Source organism: Lithobates pipiens, unplaced genomic scaffold (assembly GCF_037356315.1).
Source record: "Lithobates pipiens isolate NorthernLeopardFrog02 unplaced genomic scaffold, aLitPip1_a1.2 Scaffold_41, whole genome shotgun sequence".
NCBI lineage: Eukaryota > Metazoa > Chordata > Amphibia > Anura > Ranidae > Lithobates > Lithobates pipiens.
Genome location: NW_027507861.1, coordinates 7561665 through 7582301, shown reverse-complemented (window position 1 = coordinate 7582301; position 20637 = coordinate 7561665).

Here is a 20637-nt window from a genome sequence, read left to right as displayed (position 1 = left end):
TTATGGGACCAATATGGTCTGTCCTCCCTTTTTTACTATTTATATACTTAAAGAATTTCTTGGGATTTTTTTTGCTCTCCTCCGCTATGTGTCTCTCATGTTCTATCTTAGCCGTCCTTATTGCATCCTTACATTTCTTGTTGCTTTCTTTATAAAGTTGAAATGCTGATGTATTTTTTGAAGGGTTTCTCCTTTGCTGTAAATGTAAACAAAAGAATTGCCAGCATTAAAAAGTAGAAAAAAAACAGCATATGGGTCCCCCCAATCCATACCAGGCCCTCATCTGAAGCCAAGAAAGGGGGGGGGGTGGGTGAGTGAGTGCCCAGTCTCCTGATCCATACCAGGCCACATGCCCTCAACATGAGGAGGTGCTCTCCCCAAAGCACCTTGTCCCCATGATGATTGGGGTCTCTTCTCCACAACCCTGGCCCAGTAGTTGTGGGGGTCTGCGGGCTACTGGGTCCCGTCACATGCCAAATGACATGTACACATAGGGGCGGGGTCATTTAATTACATTACTGGAATTTTAATAAAGGACGTGTCAAAAACTGTGTGTTTGTGTTTATATTTTACTTTTGATACTTTTTTTGGTGAATGGGTAGGGGTATTATGTACACAATACTCATTCACATGGGGGGGGGGTGTATCAGGATCTGGGGGCCCCCTGCCTGCTGACCCCCATAACCACTGGACTAGGGTTGTGGGGAAGAGGCCCTTGTCCTCATCAACATGTGGATAAGGTGCTTTGGGGTTGGGAGGGGGGCAAAGTACAATCTCCATGTTGAGGGCATGTGGCCTGGTATGTTCCCCCCCCCCCCCCAAGTTCAGGGAACGTGGCCTGGAATGGTCCCCCCAGGGTAAAGAGCATGTAGCCTGGTATGGTTCCTCCCCCATGTTGAGGGCATGTGGCCTGGTATGGTTCCCCCCCCCAAGTTCAGGGAACGTGGCCTGGAATGGTCCCCCCAGGGTAAAGAGCATGTAGCCTGGTATGGTTCCTCCCCCATGTTGAGGGCATGTGGCCTGGTATGGTCCCCCTCCATGGTGAGGGCATGTGGCCTGGTATGGTTCTCCCCTTTATGGTGAGGACATGTGGCCTGGTATGGTTCCCCCCATGGTGAGGGCATATGGCCTGGTATGGCTCTCCCCCATGGTGAGGGCATGTGGCCTGGTATGGTCCCCCCATATTGAGGGCATGTGGCCTGGTATGGTTCCCCTCCATAGTGAGGGAATGTGGCCTGGTATGGTTCCCTCTATGTTGAGGGCATGTGGCCTGGTATGGTTCCCCTCCATAGTGAGGGAATGTGACCTGGTATGGTCCCCCCATGTTGAGGGCATGTGGCCTGGTATGGGTCCCCTCCATGGTGAGGGTATGTGGCCTGGTATGTTCTCCCCCATGTTGAGGTGATGTGGCCTGGTATGTTCTCCCCCATGTTGAGGTGATGTGGCCTGGTATGTTCTCCCCCATGTTGAGGTGATGTGGCCTGGTATGTTCTCCCCCATGTTGAGGTGATGTGGCCTGGTATGTTCTCCCCCATGTTGAGGTGATGTGGCCTGGTATGTTCTCCCCCATGTTGAGGTGATGTGGCCTGGTATGGTCTCCCACATGTTGAGGGCATGTGGCCCCTTTCCTTCCATGCCAGCCTGCATGATTGGATAAGGGTCCAGTATATATTTTGGGAGGGGGGGCACCACCCCTTCATTATCATCATGTGAAGTGTGTAATATGAAGTTCTGAGCAATCCCTTCATATGCGTGAAAATCCAGAAGAGTGATTCGTTTTCAGGGAATGCTTCTAACTTGACTTCAAGCTCTGTGAGGACGCCTGGCGAGAACAAGGGACCAATCACATTCACTGTGTTTTTTTTTTTGTTTTCTTTTTCATTAAAACTTTATCTCCATGGAATAATTTTAGAATGTACGGGGATGATATCATAGAGGAACGGCCTTCCGTGACCTTCTGGATGGGAATCCGGCAGAGTTCACGTGTTCCTCGTTCTCCTCCATCTGTCGCTGGATGAAGTTTGTGTCCAACTCATGACCCAAAATACCCGAAAATGATTTATTATCAACCTTCCTTCCTGAGAACCTGAACTCTGAGCCCCCCAGAGGGTCTGCCGCCATTCTTCTCATGTCTTCTCCTCATCTGTGCCCCCCCACACAGAGATGACCATTGCCAGAGTTTATTTTACTGGATACAATGTTATCTACAGCAAATAAAATTATACTAATATATATATATATATGTAACAGCTCCTATTTATTTTATTGTTACTATTATTATTATTATTATTATTGGTTCCTCGTCCCCAACCTGCGATTTCCAGAGTTTATTTTACTGGATACAATGTTACATTCCGCAAATAAAATATTAAATAGACAGTTCTTATTGTAATCCAAATAAAACAGATTAATAATATTTTCCTTTTCTGCCCCCCCCCCCCCCCCCCACCCCCACGGTCCATGCGACATTGATGATTTCCAGGTTTTATTTTTTGTTGGATATAATTATAATAAGGACAATAAAACAATATTAAATCAATTGTTTCCTTTTTGTTTTATTGTAATCTAATTATCAAAGATGATTTTTTTTTCCTCCTGGTCCCCGGTCTGCACGACAGTTTCCAGGTTTTATTTTATCGGATACGATGTTATGTACAACAAATAAAATTCTATTCAAATAACGGTTCCTCTTGAGTTTATTTGTAATCTAATTATATTGTATTATTACTATTATTTTCCTCGTTTCCCTGGGCTGACAATTTGCAGGTTTTATTTTACTGGATACAATTTTATATACGCCAATCACAATCCTAAGTGAAAAGCTCCTCTTTTTTTTTATCGTGATCAATTATATAAAAGATTATTTATATTATTGTTATTTTCTTGATCATACATCACGGGACACAGGAGCTTCATTACATAGTGGGTTATATAGGCACCTCTGGTGATTGGACACTGGTTGACCCAATTAAAGAGAATTCCTCCCCTATATAACCCCTCCCATTAGGGAGGCACCTCAGTTTTTTCGCCAGTGTCTGGTCGATGGTCACGTAAAACTTAGCTCTATGCGGGTCCCGGCGAGGGCCGAAGGGCTACAACAAACCGGATCCATACCTCGGGCCGATAATTGACTCCCAAGATGGTATGGTACCCGGGCCTCGTCTGCCGAAGACACGAGGTTTTGCCTGTAAGTCCTCTCCATTGGAAGACTGGACTCTGGGACAACCAGACTTGGGGTACTGTTTACTCAGGGCGCCCGTAAGTTTCTGGCAGAGTTTTTTACAAGGCCCAGGTGGGAGGATCTTTTCGTAAGAACCCCAGATACGCCTGAAGGTTGGCTAACAATACCCGCCGTGATGGGTGAAGGCTGGAATTGGTCTGAACACAGCAATTCCTGCGGCGGGGAACAGGTATGGGAAGTCATCCTATATATTTAATATATGAATGGATTTCTTCATTGTGAGTAGTTGTATGTCTTACCTGGTTTCCACCACTTGAGGGAGTAAGAGCAAGCCTGATGCATACTTACATGCCTTTCAAACAAACACGCTCAGTGAAATGCCTGGTCCTCCCAGCTACTCACGTCTCCTTGCAGTCCCTGCCACAATAAAGGTAAAAGAGGGGTCCCACGCAGATCAGGGGGTCCCATGTCACTCCCTTTGGGTTCTCCTCCCCCCCCGGATCCCGCGGTCCTCGTGCACGCGCGCAGGCGCGTGCACGCGCGCCGGGCGCGCTCCCGGCCTAATGGGGAAAGGGGGGGGTGTGGTTGCCAGCTGTGCACAATCAGGTGCTCTATGCTGCAGTGCAGGCGCCAAAACGGCCGTTTTTAAAAGCCCAGAGCGTCAGGGGACTGTAAGGTGAGACACAGGAGCTGTGGGCTGTAAGCATCCGTGGGATTGGATCCAGGCGAACCTTAAGACACCTACTCAGCATCATATTGTGCAGTTAAGCTAATATTGATTTATTGTGAGACTTTAAGCACAAACAAGTGATTGCATTTTACATTAGTAACTCTGCTTTGTAGCTCAGTACTATGTCTCCTCGTAAGAGGGTTTCAGGGGCAGGTAACAAAAGCACTGGCAGGTCACCGCCTAGGTCCAGGGGTTCCAAAAGTGCATGCAGATTACCATCCCCCTCTGCAAGAGTGGAGCCTGCATCTCAAGACGAGTCAGTGCCCCTTTCAGGCTTTGCAGCCTCTCCTAATGTCGCAGCCCCGGTCTATGTCACTGAGGACTCCCTTAGGGCTTCATTGGAGAGTTTTGAAGGGAGGATAATGAATTTTATTTCTGCTTCCCTAAAAGATAGCAGAAAAAGGGGTAGATCCCCTCCCTCTGCTGAAATCCCTCTCTCAGACAGTTGTTCTGAAAATGAGGAGAGATCCCTATCTTTGGATAGGGATCATGAGCAGTCGGATCAGTCAGAGGATGAGGAGTTAGTCCCCTCCTCCCAGGCACTCAGAAAGCAGGTGCAGTATTACACTGAATTGGTGCGTACCACATTCAGAATGCCGGCTGCTGAAGTCGCTACATCCTCTGTCTCTTCCCTGGGAGTCAGGAAAGCCCCACAGACTGCTTGTTCCTTCCCAATTCATCCTTTAATGGCTGACTTGATGTATAAGGACTGGGGACATCCCGATAAACTGTTTTCTCCTCCCAAGAGGTTTTCTATGTATTATCCCGTGGAGGAAAGTTTCACCAAGAAATGGGGGGCCCCATCTGTGGATGCGGCTATCTCTTGTGTGAATAAAAACCTAACTTGTCCTTTGGATAATGCGCAGGTATTTAAGGATCCAGCTGACAAAAGGCTGGAAACCTTGTTAAAAGCCTCCTTTTCCATGGCCGGCGCTGTGGTGCAACCTACAGTCGCAGCCGTGGGGTTGTGCCAGTTCCTTCAGGAACAGGTTAAACAGATGTTTGAACTCCTTCCCAATGAGGAAGTAGAGAAATATGCAGAGATGCCTCACATCTTATGTTTCATAATTGATGCGATTTTGGATTCTGTCCAACAAGCATCACGTTTGTCCCTCATGTTGGTACACATGCGAAGGGCTCTATGGCTAAAAAATTGGGCTGCTGAGATGTCATGCAAAAAGCATTTGGCTGGGTTCCCGTTTAAAGGGGAACGGTTGTTTGGAGAGGAATTAGATAAATTCGTCCAAAATATTTCGGGAGGTAGATCTACACTCCTTCCAGTCAAGAAGAGTAAACGTCCTTCATTCAGGCGTACTCTCTCTCCCGAAGCATCAAGCTCTAAACAGTGGCGACGGCCTTCCCAGCCCTCCTCGGCTGGAAAGCCTCAGGGCCGAGCCCAGGGACAGAAGAAAACTTGGGGGCGGAAGCCTGCCAAGCAAACCTCCAAGACCTCCTTGTGAAGGGGCGCCCCCGCTCGGCCGAGTGGGGGGAAGGCTCCTGCAGTTTGCAGGCGCCTGGCGGGAGGAGATTCAGGACAGATGGGTGATCTCTTCAGTATCTCTAGGCTACAGGCTAGAGTTTCAGGAGATTCCACCTTCTCGTTTTCTAAGGTCAAGGATCCCCAGGGATCCGATAAAGCAGAAACCGCTATTTCTGGCCTTAGATCAATTACTATCCCAGGGTGTGATAGTAGAAGTGAGCCCGAGAGATCAGGGTTCAGGTTTCTATTCGAATCTCTTCACCGTTCCAAAACCAAACGGAAGTGTCAGACCTATCTTGGATCTGAGAGACTTAAACCGGTTTCTACACATCCAGACCTTCCGGATGCAGTCAATACGCACTGTGCTCTCCTCCCTACAAGGAGGAGAATTCATGGCATCAATAGATATCAAAGACGCATATCTTCATGTGCCAATATTTCCCGCACACCAGAAGTTTCTGAGGTTCGCGGTAGAGCAGCGCCATTTTCAATTTGTGGCCCTGCCATTCGGCCTAGCCACGGCCCCCCGAGTCTTCACGAAGATTCTAGACCCTCTCTTAGCAATCTTAAGAGTTCAGGGCATAGCCGTCATGGCTTACCTAGACGACTTGCTTCTCGTAGAGAGAACTGCAACATGCCTAAGTCGCAGCGTCACCAAAACGCTAGAACATCTGGGCCACCTAGGTTGGATTATAAACCTAGAAAAGTCGTCTTTACAACCGACCACCAGGTTGGATTACCTGGGTCTGATTATCGACACCGCTCAAGGCAGGGTGTTCCTTCCAAAGCCAAGGGCCTTGGCCATTGGAGATCTGGTGCGCCTGATTCTGGGCAGATCTTCCTCCATTCGGTTGTGCATGAGACTGTTGGGAAAAATGGTCGCCTCTTTCGAGGCCGTTCCATTCGCCCAGTTCCACTCAAGGCCCCTGCAAAGATGCATCCTTGCGATTTGGCACAGGAAGCCCCAATCCCTGGATCTTCCTATGCGTTTATCCCCTCGGGCACGCAAAAGTCTTGTCTGGTGGTTACAGACCAAAAATTTGCTGAAGGGCAAAACCTTTCTTCCCCTCTCATGGAAGATTGTCACAACGGATGCCAGCCTGACAGGCTGGGGAGCCGTATTAGAGGGAACATGCTCGCAGGGAAAACGGTCTGCGACCGAAAGTCTGCTGCCCATAAATATCTTGGAGATTCGGGCAGTTTACATGGCACTCAGAGAGTGGTCTCACAGACTGCGAGGTTTCCCGGTTCGGATTCAGTCCGACAATGCCACCGCAGTGGCTTACATCAATCACCAGGGCGGTACCAGAAGTCTGGTGGCCCAAAAGGAGGTGAATCGCATACTTGTCTGGGCAGAAGAGCATGTTCCGTGCCTCTCTGCAGTCTTCATCCCAGGAGTGGACAATTGGCAGGCGGATTATCTCAGCCACCAGCAGTTGTGCCCAGGAGAATGGGCTCTGCACCCCGATGTGTTTCAGGACATATGTTACAAGTGGGGCACTCCAGACGTGGATCTGTTTGCGTCCAGATTTAACAGGAAACTGGACAGCTTTGTATCAAGGACAAGAGATGCACTTGCTCAGGGGTCAGATGCTCTGACAGTTCCCTGGGATCAGTGCAATCTGATCTATGCCTTCCCCCCGAGCCCGCCGCTATCGAGGTTCCTGGGAAGGGTCAAAAGGGAGACGAAGCCGGTCCTTCTAGTGGCCGCGGCTTGGCCCAGGCGACCATGGTTCGCAGAAATCATGAAGTTGGCAGTGGGCAGGCCATGGACCCTCCCTCTCTGGCCAGATCTGCTCTCACAGGGTCCAATTTGCCATCCTGCTTTACGCAGTCTGAATTTGACGGTCTGGCTGCTGAGACCCACATTTTGAGAGGCCGTGGTCTTTCGGGGCCAGTCCTTTCCACTCTGGTCAATGCCAGAAAACCGGCCTCCAGGCGTATCTATTACATGATCTGGAGGACATATGTTTCCTGGTGTGAACCCAGGAGATGGCATCCTAGAAGGTATGTCATTGGCAGAATCTTGGCCTTTCTCCAGTCAGGCCTTGAAATGAATTTGGCCATAAGCACCATCAAGGTGCAGATTTCGGCCCTATCGGTCTTTTTTCAAAGATCGCTTGCATCACATTCCCTAGTACGGGCTTTTATCCAGGGGGCTATGCGGATGAGACCGCCAGTCAAACCTCCGGTATGCCCTTGGGATCTGAATTTGGTTCTCTCGGCCTTAGAAGCCCAACCATTTGAACCTCTGCATCTAGCTTCTTTGACTCTCCTGACAAAGAAGCTGGTTTTCCTAGTAGCCATATCCACGGCTAGAAGGGTATCAGAATTGGCAGCTCTTTCCTGTAAAGAGCCCTATTTAATTATCCATAAGGACCGAGTGGTCATGCGTCCCAACAGGTCCTTTCTACCTAAGGTGGTTTCAGGTTTTCATCTGAATCAAGATGTAATCCTACCATCCTTTTTTCCAAATCCTCAGTCCATAGAGGAAGAATCCTTACACACTTTAGATGTGGTTAGAGCAATCAGTCTTTATCTTCAAGCAACTGCTCAGATAAGAAAAGCTGACTGTTTATTTATTCTGCCAGAAGGCCCTAGAAGGGGTCAGGCAGCTTCAAAGTCCACTCTCTCGAGGTGGATCAGACAGGTTATTTCTCAGGCCTATAGCTTAAAGGGGAAGATTCCTCCTTTTCAGGTGAAAGCGCACTCTACTAGGGCTATCAGTGCTTCTTGGGCAGTGCATCACCAGGCCTCCCTGGCTCAGATCTGTAAGGCTGCGACTTGGTCATCAGTCCACACATTCACCAGATTCTATCAGGTGGATGTCAGAGGGCAAGAGGATATCGCCTTCGGGCGCAGTGTACTGCAGGCTGCAGTTTAGGTCCTCAGGTCCCTGGCGGTCTATATTTATGATCTGTGTCTCCCTCCCCTCAACCTGAGCATTGCTATGGGACATCCCACTATGTAATGAAGCTCCTGTGTCCCGTGATGTATGATCAAGAAAATAGGATTTTTATATACAGCTTACCTGTAAAATCCTTTTCTTGAGAGTACATCACGGGACACAGGGCTCCCGCCCCTCTTGGGTTTTACGTGGTTTCTTATTGCTTTGCTACAAAACTGAGGTGCCTCCCTAATGGGAGGGGTTATATAGGGGAGGAATTCTCTTTAATTGGGTCAACCAGTGTCCAATCACCAGAGGTGCCTATATAACCCACTATGTAATGAAGCTCCTGTGTCCCGTGATGTACTCTCAAGAAAAGGATTTTACAGGTAAGCTGTATATAAAAATCCTATTATTATGTTCCTCGCCTGCTTCCTCAGCGCTAATAATTTCTGTTTATATTTTATTGGCTAAAATGTTACAAATCACAAATATAATATAAAGTTAATTGATCCTCTTAATTTTATTGTAATCAATTATAATATATTAATACTTCCGATGCGTTCTCATCCCTGGTCTGCACGGCGCTGACCGTTTTCAGGTTTTATTTTTATTGGATACAGTGTTATATACATTATCTCACAAAAGTAAGTACACCCCTTACATTTGTGTAAATCTTTTCATGTGACAACACTGAAGAAATGACACTTGTCTACAATGTAAAGTAGTGAGTGTACAGCTTGTATAACAGTGTAAATTTCCTGTCCCCTCAAAATAACTCAACACACAGCCATTAATGTCTAAACCGCTGGCAACGAAAGTCAGTACACCCCTAAGTGAAAATCTCCAAATTGGGCCCAAAGTGTCAATATTTTGTATGGCCGCCATTATTTTCCAGCACTGCCTTCACCCTCTTGGGTATGGAGGTCACCAGAGCTTCACAGGTCACCACTGGAGTCCTCTTCCCCTCCCCCATGATGACATCACAGAGCTGGTGGATGTTGGAGACCTTCCCCTCCTCCTCCTTCCGTTTGAGGACGTCCCACAGATGATCAATAGGGTTTAGGTCTGGAGACATGCTTGGCCAGTCCATCACCTTCACCCTCAGCTTCTGTAGCAAGGCAGTGGTGGTGTTGGAGGTGTGTTTGGGGTGGTTATCATGTTGGAATACTGCCCTGCGGCCCAGTCTCTGAAGGGAGGGGATCATGCTCTGCTTCAGTATGTCACAGTACATGTTGGCATTCATGGTCCCCTCAATGATCTGTAGCCCCCCAGTGCTGGTATTCTGGCATATTCAGTCCGGCCATCATATAGTGTCCGCCCCGTACTGCGCATGCGCAGCGCTTGCGCAGTGCGGAGCAGAAGAAGCTTCAGAAAAACTCCGAAGATGAACGGTCCCTGCGCCGTGAGTCGAGGTGGTAGCCCCACCATCCAAGCAGACATAGGGCTGGGAAAATTAGAGGGCTTCGCTCGCCACGCTTCGGCCTCGCTGCGATCGGCTCTTTTATATTCCAACTCTATGTCTACTTGGATGGTGGGGCTAGAACCTGGACTCACGGCACAGGCACCGTTCATCTTCGGCTATTTTCAGAATCTGTGTGTGCTGTGCACTGTGCATGCGCAGTACACAGCGGACACTATCGGATGGGGGACCGTATATGATAGGACACCGGCAGCACTCATCCAGCCCCAGAACATGACACTCCCACCACCATGCTTGACTGTAGACAAGACACACTTGAGGCCTGTTCTGAGTGGAACCTGTCCTGTTATACCACTGTATGGTCTTGACTAGGGATGAGCTTCGAGTTAGAGTCAATTTAACAAGGGGACCCCCAGATCCCGGCCCCCCCATGTTTGAAATGGTAAGGGGGTACAAAAGTACCCCTACCATTTCACAAACAAAGTGTAAACAATTGTTCAAAAACACTCACACACACCGTTGGGAAAAGTCCTTTATTAAAAATAAAAAAAATAAAAAAAAGATTCCAGGGATGGATGATCTCTTCTCCGGGGTCCAGTGATGGATGACCTCTTCTCCGGGGTCCAGTGATGGGTGATCTCTTCTCCGGGGTCCAGTGATGGCTGATCTCTTCTCCGGAGTCCAGCGATGGGTGATCTCTTCTTCGGGGTCCAGTGATGGGTGATCTCTTCTCCGGAGTCCAGCGATGGGTGATCTCTTCTCCAGGGTCCAGTGATGGGTGATCTCTTCTCCGGGGTCCAGTGATGGGTGATCTCTTCTCCGGGGTCCAGTGATGGGTGATCTCTTCTCCGGGGTCCAGCGATGGGTGATCTCTTCTCCGGGGTCCAGCGATGGCTGATCTCTTCTCCGGGGTCCAGTGATGGGTGATCTCTTCTCCGGGGTCCAGTGATGGATGATCTCTTCTCCGGGGTCTAGTGATGGCTGATCTCTTCTCCGGTGTCCAGCGATGGGTGATCTCTTCTCCGGTGTCCAGCGATGGGTGATCTCTTCTCCGGTGTCCAGTGATGGGTGATCTCTTCCCCGGGGTCCAGTGATGGCTGATCTCTTATCCGGGGTCCAGTGATGGCTGATCTCTTCTCCGGGGTCCAGCGATGGGTGATCTGATCCAGTGATGGGTGATCTCTCCCTATGGTCCAGCGCAGCGCATTCTGTCTCAACCGGAGACACTGCGGGAATCCCGGCAGCCTGACACGTCTTAGTTGAGAAGGCCGGGGCCACCCACCACCTGACCCCGCCCCCCTCTGACGCAAGGGGAAAGCTGGACTTCCCCAGTGACGTGCGGGTGACCCCACCCCCTCTGATGTAACGGAAACCTGCGTTACATCAGAGGGGGGCGGGGTCACCCGTACATCTGGGGGTCCCCTTGTTAACATGGGGACAAGATGCTTTGAAGGGTCACAGACGTCCAAAGCATCCTCCCAATGTTGAGGGCATGTGGCCTGGTATGGTTCAGGAAGGGGGGGGCGCTCTCTCGTCCCCCCCTCTTTTTCTGCGGCCTGCCAGGTTCCGTGCTCGGATAAAGGGTCTGATATGGATATTTGGGGGGAACCCCACGTCATTTTTTTAAATTTAACGCAAGGTTCTCCTTAATATCCATACCAGACCTGAAGGGCCTGGTAATTGAATTTGGGGGGAACCCTACGCTTTTTTTTTATCATTGACTTTCAATGAGTGTTCTCTGTATTACGAGGAGCTGACAATTCATTATAGCCACGAGGGATTTTAACCACTTGACCACTGGGCACTTAAACACCCTTAATAACCAGACCAATTTTCAGCTTTCGGTGCTCTCACATTTTGAGTGACAATTACTCAGTCATGCAACACTGGACCTATATGAAATTTTTGTCCTTTTTTTCACACAAATGGAGCTTTCTTTTGGTGGTATTTAATCACCGCTGGGTTTTTTATTTTTTGTGCTATAAAAGAAAAAATACAGAAAATTCTGTAAAAAAATGAATTTTTCTTTGTTTCTGTTATAAAATTTAGCAGATTAGTAATTTTTTCTTCATAAATTTTGGCCAAAATTTATACCACTACATATCTTTGGTAAAAATAAGTACAAATTGGTGGATATTATTTGGTCTTTGTGAAAGTTATAGAGTCCACAAGCTATGGTGCCAATATCTGAAAATTGATCACACCTGAAGGACTGACGGCTTATTTCAATTCTTGAGACCCCAACATGCCAGAAAAGTACAAATACCCCCCAAATTACCCCTTTTTGGAAAGAAGACATTCCAAGGTATTTAGTAAGAGGCATGATGAGTTTTTTGAAGTTGTCATTTTTTCCCACAATTCTTTGCAAAATCAAGATTTTTTTTTACCTTTTTTTTTTTTTCACAAAATTTTCATATTATCAGTTTATTTCTCACACACAGCATATGCATACCACAACTTACACCCCAAAACACATTCTGCTATTACTCCCGAGTACGGCGATACCACATGTGTGAGACTTTTACACAGCGTGGCCACATACAGAGGCCCAACATGCAGGGAGCGCCATCAGGCGTTCTGGAGCACCCAGGCCAATTCTGACATTTCTCTCCTACATGTAAAAATCATCATTTATTTGCTAGAAATTTACAGAGAACCCCAAAACATTATATATGTTTTTTTTAGCAAAGACCCTGGAGAATACAATGGTGGTCGTTGCAACTTTTTATCACGCACGGTATTTGCGCAGCAATTTTTCTAACGCGTTTTTATTTTTTTTTAAAACAGTTTTGTGCTTAAAAAAAAAAAACAGTAAAGTTAGCCCATAATGTGAAAGAAGAAGTTATGCTGAGTAAATAGATACCTAACATGTCACCCTTTAAAATTGTACACGCTCGTGGAATGGCGCCAAACGTCGCTACTTAAAAATCCCCATAGACAATGCTTTAAATTTTTTTACTGGTTACATGTTTTGAGTTACAGAGGAGGTCTAGGGCTACAATGATTGTTCTCGCTCTAACGTTCGCGGCGATACCTCACATGTGTGGTTTGAACACCGTTTTCATATGTGGGCGGGACTTACGTGTGTGTTCGCTTCTGCATGCGAGCACATGGGGACAGGGGCGCTTTACATTTTTTTTTTCTTTTTTATTGTTCATTTTTCTTTATTTATTTTAGTTTGACATTTTTTTCCCCAAAAATAAATGTTTTGATCACTTTTATTCCTATTACAAGGAATGTAAACATCCCTTGTAATAGGAATATGACATGACAGGTCCTCTTTACAGTGAGATATGGGGGGGGGTCAATAAGACCCCACATCTCACCTCTAGGCTGGGAAGCCTGAAATAAAAATGTCAGGGTATTGCAGAGTATTGGCAGGGTATTGGGTATTACAGAGTATTGGCGGGGTATTGGGTATTGCAGAGTATTGGCAGGTTATTGGCAGGGTATGGCAGAGTATTGGCAGGGTATGGCAGAGTATTGGCAGGGTATTGCATATTGCAGATTATTGGCAGGGTATTGGCAGGGTATGGCAGAGTATTGGCAGGGTATGGCAGAGTATTAGCAGGGTATTGGCAGGGTATGGCAGAGTATTGGCAGGGTATTGGGTATTGCAGAGTATTGGCAGGGTATTGCAGAGTATTGGCAGGGTACTGGGTATTGCAGAGTATTGGCAGGGTATTAGCAGAGTATTGGCAGGGTACTGGGTATTGCAGAGTATTGGCAGGGTATTGCAGAGTATTGGCGGGTATTGCAGAGTATTGGCAGAGTATTGGCAGGGTATTGGGTATTGCAGAGTATTGGCAGGGTATTGGCAGGGTATGGCAGAGTATTGGCAGGGTATTGGGTATTGCAGAGTATTGGCAGGGTATTGGCAGAGTATTGGCAGGGTATTGGCAGAGTTTTGGCAGGGTATTGGGTATTGCAGAGTATTGGCAGGGTATTGGGTATTGCAGAGTATTGGCAGGGTATTGCAGACTATTGGCAGGGTATGGCAGAGTATTGGCAGGGTATTGGGTATTGCAGAGTATTGGCAAGGTATTGGCAGGGTATGGCAGAGTATTGGCAAGGTATTGGCAGGGTATGGCAGAGTATTGGCAGGGTATTGCAGAGTATTGGCAGGGTATTGGGTATTGGCAGGGTATTGGCAGGGTAGTGCAGAGTATTGGCAGGGTATTGAGGGGTTAATTTTCGGTGAGCAGCACTGTGGGCACTGCAGATGCAGCCCACAGCACTGCTGACACCGATCTCTTCCCCCTCCACTGTACCGATCGGTAGAGAGAGGGGAGGGAGGAACCGGCGTCAACACTTGTTTACAAGTATTCGCTTCGTCATTTGACGGAGCGATCACGTGGTAAACGCTCGCGATGAGCGGCGTTTACCGTGATTCTTGATGCGCCGGGTCCTGTGGACCGGTGGTCATGGATGCTCTCGAGTGCGCACCCTAGGGGGCGCGCGAGAGCGGAATTCTGAGAGGACGTCATATGATGGCCTCTCAGAGTTAAACAACCGCCCTGTAGCCATCATTCGGCTATGGGCCGGTTGTTAAGTGGTTAAATTACTTTTTTTCCTGCAGAAATGACACTTTGTGGAGGGACAGTTCTAAGCACCAGAAACATGCGCCCCTTCACAGGCATACTATAGACACCCCCCAGGTACGAAATTTAAAGGAATATTACACTTTTATTGCTTCACTTTAATCATTATTAAAATCACTGCTCCCCCCAAAACGGTCATTTTTAAGAACATTTTAGGCATTGATCCATGTCCCCTGGGGCAGGACCCGGGTCCCCAAACACTTTTTAGGACAGTATCTTGCATATTAGCCTTTAAAATTAGCACTTTAGATTGTGAACGTTCGAGTCCCATAGACTTTAATAGGGTTCTAAAGTTCACACGAATTTTAGGTCTGTTCGCAGGTTCTGGTGCGAACCGAACATTGGGGGTGTTCTGCTCATCCTTAGTCTTGACCACCGTGCTGCAGCTCAGTTTCAGGGTCTTGGCAATCTTCTTATAGCCTAGGCCATCTTTATGTAGAGCAACAATTCTTTTTATCAGATCCTCAGAGAGTTCTTTGCCATGAGGTGCCATGTTGTCCTTCCAGTGACCAGTATGAGAGAGTGAGAGCGATAACACCAAATTTAACACACCTGCTCCCCATTCACACCTGAGACCTTGTAACACTAACAAGTCACATGACACTGGGGAGGGAAAATGGCTAATTTGGCCCAATCTGGACATTTTTACTTAGGGGTGTCCTGACTTTTGTTGCCAGCGGTTTAGACATTAATGGCTGTGTGTTGAGTTATTTTGAGGGGACGGGAAATTTACACTGTTATACAAGCTGTACACTCACTACTTTACATTGTAGACAAGTGTCATTTCTTCAGTGTTATAAAGTATGACACATCTCTAGCAGCCCATATCAAACAATTAGGGATGAGCCGAACACCCCCCGGTTCGGTTCGCACCAGAACTTTCGAACGGACCCAAAATTCGTACGAACGTTAGAACCCCATTGAAGTCTATGGGACTCGAACGTTCGAAATTAAAAGTGCTAATTTTAACGGCTAATATGCAAGATACTGTCCTAAAAAGGGTTTGGGGACCTGGCTCCTGCCCCAGGGGACATGGATCAATGCAAAAAATGTTTTTAAAAATGGCCATTTTGGCGGGAGCACTGATTTTAATGACGATTAAAGTGAAAAAAATATATATATTCCTTTAAATATGGTGCCTGGGGGGTGTCTGTAGTATGCCTGTGAAGTGCCACGTGTTTCCCGTGTTTAGAACAGTCCCTGCACAAAATGACATTTAACGGAAAAAAAGTCATTTAAAACTGCTTGCGGTTTTAATGTTATAGCTGGTTCCTGCAATATGGTTGAATTCATTGAGAAAAATGGCATGGGTAGCCCTCCCTGCCCATTACCAGCCTATTTGGGTCTTGTACAGATATTAAGGGGAACCCCGTACCCATATTAAAAAAAGGAAATGCGTGTGGCCCCCAGGCCCTATATACTCAGAACAGCAGTATACAGGCGGTGCAAACAAGACAGGGACTGTGTAGGTTTGTTGTGTTAAGTTGAATCTGTTTGTCATTTTCAACTGGTACATTTTTAAAGTGTAGCTCCAGTCAAAAAAACTATCTTTAAGCTTTTTGGAAAACATAGGGAAGGGTTATCACCCCTGTATAATTTGTTTTGTCGTCCATCTTTTTTCATCTCACTTGCTGTTGTCTCCTTCCGTTTACAAGTAGGAGATGTTTGTAAGTTGGATGTTTGAAAGTAGGGGCCTGCCCTATATGCTCTGCAGAAATGGCGGAACAAGGTGTTGGTTTTGCCACAACATTGTAAGCCCTCAAAGTGACTCTTGGTGGGCGCTGGAGCGCCCTGCTGTGAACGATTATATCAAGAATTGTAATTACATGCCATTGTTGAACAGTGGTAGAAAAATTGACCTTTGGTGGTTGTGGTGCTGGTGCCACAACACTATAAGTCCTCACCGTTACTCTGGGTGGGCACAGGAACGGGCCCTGCTGTGAAATATTATATCAAGAATTGTAATTACATGCCCCTGTTAAACAGGAGCAGAAAAATTGGGCCTTAGGCACTGGTGCCACCACACTGCAACCTCTCCCATATACTCTAGTTGTAGTGCAGGAATTAGCCCTGCTGCAAAGCATTGCATCAAAAATTGTAATTAAATGCCCCTGTTAAACAGGGGCAGAAAAATTGGGCCTTAGGCACTGGTGCTGGTATAGGTGGATATAATGGTGTATACTGCGGTCAGGGCACGCAGACAACACGCACTAACTCCTGCAGATTGCTAACAGAAGAGCAAGAACGCTAAATCGGCCGATAACGGTCGGTGTATACTGTGTTGAAGGTACACAGAACACCCACTAACTTCTACAGATGCCAACACACTACACAAGGCTGCCGCCATGGCGGCCTTATATAGTGTGGGGGTGTACTACACAGTCTGAGCTATGATTGGCCACAGGCATCCTACCTGTGGCCAATCATGGCTCTCCTCGTTGCCGGCGCTGTGATTGGCCAAGCATGCGGGGTCTCAGTGCATGCTTGGCCAATCATGAGCCAGCAATGCACTGCGATGGTGCAGTCCATTGTGGGCCGTGAGTGCCACGCGAATTTGGCGCGAACGGTCTATAACGTTCGGTATTCGCCGAATGTGTGAACAGCCGATGTTCAACTCGAGCGCGAAGCTCATCCCTACAAACAACACATGAATGGCACCTTATACATCAATGTATTTATACCATAAAAAAGTTCTTGGTGGACCTGTAAAAAGTGCAATGGTGCGCCAAAACTTTAAACAAGTGAGGTGACTCCGCCTTCGGTGACCCCACTCACCAGAAATATTAGATCCTCAGCTTCACAGTCTGGGTCAAAAAAGCCGTGATCTAATAATCTGGGGATGTGCAGGATGGTTCCTCAGCAAACTTCTTCCAAGAAGATATTTTATGACGCCCTGGAGGAGGAGCGAAACGCGTCAATGTACTTCCAGTTTGTGCTAACCAGTGACGCAATTTCCACCTCCGTGGAACGCACGCCACACTAATGTGAACTCGGATGTTTTTTTACTGAAGCCTGTCTTTGCCAAATATCCTGGGTGTGTATGATATACTCCTGACCTCTACACTCTATACACTGGGCTGAGTATGATATACTCCTGACCTCTGCACTCTATACACTGGGCTGTATATGATATACTTCTGACCTCTGCACTCTATACACTGGGCTGTATATGATATACTCCTGACCTCTGCACTCTATACACTGGGCTGTGTATGATATACTCCAGACCTCTGCACTCTATACACGTCTGTGTGCAGGAACGTACGGTGTTTTTTCCATATTGGAGTCATTGTGCTGAGGTTTGTGTGTGTCTGTCAGACTCCAGCACAGTCATGAAAGCATATGATTGGATACAAGAACTGTCACACATCATACGGCATACAGTCCGCCCACGTTTCAAGCCCCTCCCACCAACTTTTCATGGTGGCACACTGCATGTGAACCTACTTACTCCCCTCTGGGTGCCCAAGGCTGACTCCTCCCCTTCAAATATTACTTATAGCGCTGCCTACCAGGAGCCCGCCCATGGCATCAGGACTGAGGGCTCTGGAGAGGAGTACTGAGGCAGCACCCTGCTGGCCCCTCCCATTGGCCATGATTGGCCCGCATTGCGTAGAGAAGCACAGAGGTGATGACATCACAGGGTCTAAAACAAAGTATGTCATGAAAACAAAGTTTTATTGAAAAATCTCAGTGCAAGGAAGGCAAATAGAAGTTCAACCCAGACAGTCAGCATTTCTTCCATCAGCTTTCATGAACACGAATCCCCGGTGATCCCGCCATAAAGGTCCTCATCCAGGCACTTCCAGCTGTGGGGGTGACAACGCTGTGTCCTCGTCTCCTCATCGTGTCTCCCCCATTGTTGCCAGAGCTGATCCCCAAATGCTTGTGGATGGCAAATTCAGACTTCCAGTCCCCCTACCCCTCCACTTCCGGTCCCCCTACCCCTCCATGTCCAATCCCACCACCCCTCCACTTCCAGTCCCCCTACCGCTCCACTTCCAATCCCACCACCCCTCTGCTTCCAGTCCCCCTATCCCTCCGCTTCCAGTCCCACCACCCCTCCGCTTCCAGTCCCCCTACCCCTCCGCTTCCAGTCCCACCACCCCTCCGCTTCCAGTCCCACCACCCCTCCGCTTCCAGTCCCACCACCCCTCCGCTTCCAGTCCCACCACCCCTCCGCTTCCAGTCCCCCTACCCTTCCGCTTCCAGTCCCACCACCCCTCCGCTTCCAGTCCCACCACCCCTCCGCTTCCAGTCCCACCACCCCTCCGCTTCCAGTCCCACCACCCCTCCGCTTCCAGTCCCACCACCCCTCCGCTTCCAGTCCCACCACCCCTCCGCTTCCAGTCCCACCACCCCTCCGCTTCCAGTCCCCCTACCCCTCCGCTTCCAGTCCCCCTACCCCTCCGCTTCCAGTCCCCCTACCCCTCCGCTTCCAGTCCCACCACCCCTCCGCTTCCAGTCCCACCACCCCTCCACATCCAGTCCCCCTACCCCTCCACTTCCAGTCCCCCTACCAATCCAATTCCAGTCTCACCACCCCTCCGCTTCCAGTCCCACCACCCCTCCGCTTCCAGTCCCACCACCCCTCCACTTCCAGTCCCCCTACCCCTGCGCTTCCAGTCCCCCTACCCCTCCGCTTCCAGTCCCCCTACCCCTCCGCTTCCAGTCCCACCACCCCTCCGCTTCCAGTCCCACCACCCCTCCACATCCAGTCCCCCTACCCCTCCACTTCCAGTCCCCCTACCAATCCAATTCCAGTCTCACCACCCCTCCGCTTCCAGTCCCACCACCCCTCCGCTTCCAGTCCCACCACCCCTCCACTTCCAGTCCCCCTACCCCTCCGCTTCCAGTCCCCCTACCCCTCCGCTTCCAGTCCCCCTACCCCTCCGCTTCCAGTCCCACCACCCCTCCGCTTCCAGTCCCACCACCCCTCCACATCCAGTCCCCCTACCCCTCCACTTCCAGTCCCCCTACCAATCCAATTCCAGTCTCACCACCCCTCCGCTTCCAGTCCCACCACCCCTCCGCTTCCAGTCCCACCACCCCTCCACTTCCAGTCCCACCACCCCTCCACTTCCAGTCCCCCTACCCCTCCACTTCCAGTCCCCCTACCGCTCCGCTTCCAGTCCCCCTACCCCTCCGCTTCCAGTCCCCCTACCCCTCCGCTTCCAGTCCCCCTACCCCTCCGCTTCCAGTCCCACCACCCCTCCACTTCCAGTCCCCCTACCCCTCCACTTCCAGTCCCCCTACCAATCCAATTCCAGTCCCACCACCCCTCCGCTTCCAGTCCCACCACCCCTCCACTTCCAGTCCCCCTACCCCTCCACTTCCAGTCCCCCTACCAATCCAATTCCAGTCCCACCACCCCTCCGCTTCCAGTCCCACCACCCCTCCACTTCCAGTCCCACCACCCCTCCACTTCCAGTCCCCCTACCCCTCCACTTCCAGTCCCCCTACCCCTCCGCTTCCAGTCCCCCTACCCCTCCGCTTCCAGTCCCCCTACCGCTCCGCTTCCAGTCCCACCACCCCTCCGCTTCCAGTCCCCCTACCCCTCCGCTTCCAGTCCCACCACCCCTCCGCTTCCAGTCCCACCACCCCTCCACTTCCAGTCCCCCTACCCCTCCGCTTCCAGTCCCACCACCCCTCCACTTTCAGTGCCACCACCCCTCCACTTTCAGTGCCACCACCCCTCCACCTCCAGCCCCCCTACCCCTCCGCTTCCAGTACCCCTACCCCTCCGCTTCCAGTCCCACCACCCCTCCGCTTCCAGTCCCACTATCCCTCCGCTTCCAGTCCCCCTACCCCTCCGCTTCCAGTCCCACCACCCCTCCGCTTCCAGTCCCACCACCCCTCCGCTTCCAGTCCCACCACCCCTCCGCTTCCAGCCCCCCTACCCCTCCGCTTCCAGTACCCCTACCCCTCCGCTTCCAGTCCCACCACCCCTCCGCTTCCAGTCCCACTATCCCTCCGCTTCCAGTCCCCCTACCCCTCCGCTTCCAGTCCCACCACCCCTCCGCTTCCAGTCCCACCACCCCTCCGCTTCCAGTCCCACCACCCCTCCGCTTCCAGTCCCACCACCCCTCCGCTTCCAGTCCCCCTACCCCTCCGCTTCCAGTCCCCCTACCAATCCAATTCCAGTCCCCCTACCCCTCCGCTTCCAGTCCCACCACCCCTCCGCTTCCAGTCCCACCACCCCTCCGCTTCCAGTCCCACCACCCCTCCGCTTTCAGTCCCACCACCCCTCCACCTCCAGCCCCCCTACCCCTCCACTTCCAGCCCCCCTACCCCTCCGGGGATCCCGGACAGAATAGGGGGTGGTTGAAGTGGCA